The sequence below is a fragment of the Pteropus vampyrus genome, unplaced genomic scaffold, assembly GCF_000151845.1.
Source record: "Pteropus vampyrus isolate Shadow unplaced genomic scaffold, Pvam_2.0 Scaffold45, whole genome shotgun sequence".
Classification (NCBI taxonomy): domain Eukaryota; kingdom Metazoa; phylum Chordata; class Mammalia; order Chiroptera; family Pteropodidae; genus Pteropus; species Pteropus vampyrus.
The window spans coordinates 3,730,676-3,735,987 of record NW_011888826.1 but is presented as its reverse complement, the minus strand read 5'-3'; positions in this window follow the sequence as shown (position 1 = coordinate 3,735,987).

Here is a 5,312-nt window from a genome sequence, read left to right as displayed (position 1 = left end):
TATTCCTTCCATTGTTCTCCTTCTTTTGTGCACAGTCAGATCTTCACTTGGTATCATTTTCTTTTTGCATGCAGGACGTTCTCTAAGAATTTATATTTTTTGTAGTTCAGGTCTGGTGGTAATGAATTCTTTTACCTTTTGTATGTCTGAAAATGTATTTTGTTTCTAAAGATGTCTTGTTTTCCTCTGGCTGCTTTTAAGAATTTTTCTCTATCACTTGTCTTCAGCAATTTGATTATTATGTGCTTTGGTGTTTTTTCCCTTCATTTTTCTTCTAATTGTGATTTGTTGCGTTTATTGAATTTGTGGGTTTATAGTTTTCATTATATTTGGATAACTTTTGGCCTATATATCTTCAAATATTTTATTTTGTCCCTCTCCTCTTCCTTAGGAGACTCCAAATATACATATATTTGTCTCTTTGAAGTTGTCCCATAGCTCATTAATGCTCTGTTAACATTTTTTTCAGAACTTTATGTCTGTGCCAAACATGGTTAAGCATTTTACCTGTATTACCTATTTTTTTCTCATAGAAGACACATAAGTTAGGTAATATTATCTTCATTTTTAGAGCACGAGAAGCTAGATAACTTGCCCAAGGTTACATAGTTAGTAACTGGAATACTAGCGTTCTAACCTAGGAAGTCCACTTCCAGGGCATGTAATTACTCCAATCCATAGCAAAAGAGAACACAGATAATATCTAGGGATAGCTGTGGAAATCAACTGTCTCTCTCCTTCTTTTGTTTTCCAGGGATATGTCACTTAAAATATCTCAAAATTGATATGTGGCCATAACTCATTAGCATACTTTCCAAGTCCTTGTACTGTTCTTCTTAAAACAGTCCAGGTGCCTAATCCTGGATGACAACAACCATGAGCTCCAGGTCTTCCCTGGTACCCGTCTTCAGGTGTCATCCCAGGTCCCATGAAGAGCTGAAGGAATAGCTGGAGCTTAACTTGGTTCCTGAACCAATCCCTCAAGTCAACCTTAGACCTTTCATCTAGTTCATTAAAACTGGAACTTCAGTATGTGACGCTTATATATTCCAATCCGTACCCCACCCTCTCCTTTCTTAAGAGATATTTTGACATTTATCCAACTTTAAAAGTTTATAAAGAATTTTCTGTCTAGAGCAAAAAAGTAATAAGTACTAAAATGGTCTCCAAACATATAAGAAAGAGCTAAATAAGAGCCACATCTGCCATATAAAGACTTAACATAATAGCTACACTGAAAATAAACTTCCCAAAGTCCGAATCTGGGGGAGGAGGTAAAAATTCTTAAAATAATAGGGAAAAAAGTAGAAAAGTCATTGTTTCTAGCACTTCAGTCTTCTCAGGTGCATCTGCCCAGAAGTTATCTCTTCCCACCCAATCGAGATAGGATCAGAATAAAAATATATAACCTCAGGAAAGCAGCGAGGGCCCAGTGGAGAACCTATATTATAGGAGGCAAGACTGCTGACAGAACCAGAGTGACAGGGTGAACAGATCAGTTGAGACAGGACCAAATCAGCTTTGTCCATACATTTCTTTAACAAATATTTATTGGACATTCTTCTAGGTTGTGCCTATTTGAAAAGGTATTCAAAGTGGTAATACTAGGTTACAAAATCAAAATCAAGCTTTCTTAGCAGATATTGGGGAAGGGAGGGCAAGGGGAGGGACAGGAGTTTGGAATTGAGGCAAAGCAAAGTATACCAAAGTTCAGAAGCCATTGTGAGGAAACAGTCCAGCTTTGCCTGAATGTATGGCCACAACTTGCCTCTTAAACTGACTGGGCTTCATTATACACTTGTGAGTGACTCTGATAAACAGCCTTTGTGTGAAGTATTTTTCATTTTCCCTTCCATCTTCTGCACTTTCCTCTGTGCCCCCAGGAGGCTTTCTGAATGGATTACAGCAATGGGATGCATTGGTCTCTGACTTCCTGTTGGGTTTCACTAAATGGAAGCACCGAATGGTAAGAGAGTAAATGGTGCACTATTTATACCTCTGGCTTCCTCCCTGCAGGGTTCCACAGGCTAACTGGACCCCTGGACTAAAGGCCTTAGATTCCAGAGGGCAGCCCTCTGCATGCTGCCTTTCTGCCCTCAGTTCTGGTAACTCTCCTTCCTTTACTCCTTTAGTACAGTAGCCACTGACTACTGTACTCTCTTGCTTGGTTTTCCCAAACCCTGTCCACACCTCTATAAATAGTCTCTTTATTCAACTTCACTTGAATTAGCTTAATTTGAGTGTTTCTTGCTGGGGTCCTAACCATACAGTTGCTGGTACTGAGCATGCAATGACAGAGAAGACAGAAATCCCTAATACACAAAAATAAATAAATAAAATAAAAGGGAGGAAATACAGTAGGGGTAAAAGCAAGAAAGGAAAGAACCCCTGAGCTTGGAGGAGAAGAAAAGGTAGCAGAGAAGCAGCGCCCATGCTGGGGCTGGCACCTGCGGTCTGACCAGATCGTTCTGGGTAGTTAGCTGTTTGCACAGTCACACTTGTCAGGAACCTAGAAAAATGACTGGTGAGATCCCTGTGGGATCAGAGGGAATTTGAAATTCCCGAGACACCCAAAATTTGAGTTCAACTTCAGATTCTCTTCCTCTCCCACTATGTCTGCACTTCAACTTTACCGAGACCTCAAGTGCCTACACATTGCACAGTTGTTCTTTGCAATGTGTAATTTGAAATTGACCATTTCAAAATACACTGTGATTAGAGGGAACAAGGCCACTCACCAGGCATTATGGTGGCTCTGCCCTTAGATTCTTAGAGGGCATCGAAATATACTATCACAACATTTGAATCTGCTCACAGGGAGGAATACTCCACTCTAGGAAAGAGATCATATTTTCTAAATAATTTCAGTACATTATTTTAACAAAACATAACTCTCCTGTGTCTTTAAGCCTTTGGAATTTACCAAATCTGAATTGCTATAGAATGTTACATTCCATAACCCCTGTTTCTCTTTAAAGGGTTTTGTTTCTACCTACAGGCATGTTTCTAAGTTTATAGATATTTAATTGTGTAAATTTTTCAGGTGTGTTGTGATGGAAAGAGTGCTAGGCTGTGAGAGAGAAAACAGGGTCCAGCTTTGGGTCACTTGTGCCACCTATGCAGGACCTTCTCAAGCTCAGGATTATTTACTGGTCAATTAGGGAGGGCTGGTAGCAATCAACTTCATTTTGAGCTTTCTTACAATTAATGTTTCACAAGCTTTCCGTGCTCTATGGAAAATAGAATACTATGTAAATACAAAGCCTGGTATTCTGATAAGGTAGAGCTCCACTGTAAATTTTATTAGAGTGGGTCAGATGTACATTTCTACTGTCAACTAAAAATATTTCTTGAAAATGAGTTTTATTTAATTCTCTACTATCATTATTAGTTTAGTCCAACTAGGTCAAGCAAAATGTATTTGCTACAATTAACCTTGTACCTGGTATGTTGTAAGAATTTCAAAAACGATTGGTGCAATTACAAAGATTTCACAATGGCTCAAAATATGAATCATTTAATCAAATAATCTATACCATCATAGCAAATGCTTTTTCTTAGTGTTTGGCTGACTATTGAATTTTAATCCAATTTGGCTCACATGTGGCAAAAGATAAATAACTTCAAAAGATCCATAACTGTCCTATAATTCCACTTCAGAATCATGAGACACATTTTAGGAAATTCCAGAAGGTGAAAAGAAGCCACATAGCTACATATACTAAACTTGAAGTATAAGAAACTCTTGTACTTAATGTTTATTTTTAAACCTATTGTCATTTTTCCTTCATTTGACAACAAGAATTTGGATTCATGTCAATGCTTTAGGGATGACATAAATCCTGATTTGCTCATTATTCAGTTAATAAATATCTATTGTATATCTATCATGCAAAACAATGCTACAGGGTAACAAAGTACATACATCTTACTAAGTAATATCTATTTTAGATTCTCTCATTTCAATGCATTGTTCCTCCATCCCAGATAATTTAAATTAAATATTTTTTCTCAATTAGTTGTTGTCTATTTGTCTTCCTTGAAACTTCTAAGAAAAAAATGATCCTTGGCGCTTCGTCATAGCTGAATCCCAGGAGCCTATCACACAGGTTTCAACAAATAGGCATTTGAAAAACATCTGTCGAATAAATAAATGGCTTACAAATTAGTTGGGAAGACAATGAACATTTTTTACTTAGAGTTAATTACCAATACAAGGGTAATATGATGAGGTCAGATGATAATTCAGAAAAAGAGGTGTTAGGTGTGTTGTATGGAGGAGATAGAATCTGAGCTGTGATTGGGCAGAGGACACCAGGATGTGGTTTGGGGGCAGGGTGGAGGGCAGGGTGAAGAGGGAAGCTGGCCTTGGTCTCACCTAACTGAATCTTAACACGTTACCTGAACAGCACCATGAATTATTATGCTTTAAATAAACCTAGCAGGTATGTCATACTCAAAATTATTCATTGTGTCTTCTGGTTTGAAAATATGACTCAGTAATGCAATTTTTAAAGCCACATTTGGTTCAGTTACGAGATGGTACATAGACTTCACCAGTTGTCAAATGTGATTAATCTAGTTAGTAAGGGTTGACAGGCTATGTCAGGGTTTAATAGATACTGGATAGGTATATCCATCATGGGTGTGGGATGGAAAATGGCTGCAAGTGAGCCCTGATTTAGATAAGAGTCATGTTTAGACTGTTAGTAAATCATCCAATCTAATGGGAAAGCACACAAAGCAAAAACAAGGCAGGAATGCCCACTATTACCACTGCTACTTAATGCTATCCTGGGGGCATCAATCAGTTCATCTGAAAAGAGAAATCACAAGTGTGAGGATTGAAAAGGAGGAGATCATTTAAAAGAGTAAAACCGAACCCACACTTCATACCACAAATATGTGAATTAGAGATTGTTGAGCCAAAGGGTAAATACATCTAGACATTATTAGACATTGCTGAGTTCCCTGCTATAGTTTATATCGCTTGACCTAAATTATCAAAGATCTAAAAGTAAAAAATAAAACTATGCAATTATCAGAAGAAAACATGTGTGAATTCCTTTACTTTTAAAGTTGGACTGTGGTAGAGCACAACCAGGAGCCCAAGAGGCAACATGCACATGTAGGCAGCGTGGTGAAGTTTGCTTTTGCGCTGGTGGTGAAACTGAACGCCATCAGCAAGCACTCCTTCAATGACTTCAGGTTGCGAGTGGGTGTGAACCATGGACCTGTAATAGCTTGTGTAATTGGAGCTCAGAAGCCACAGTATGATATCTGGGGCAAAGCCAGGAATGTGGCCAGGGGGA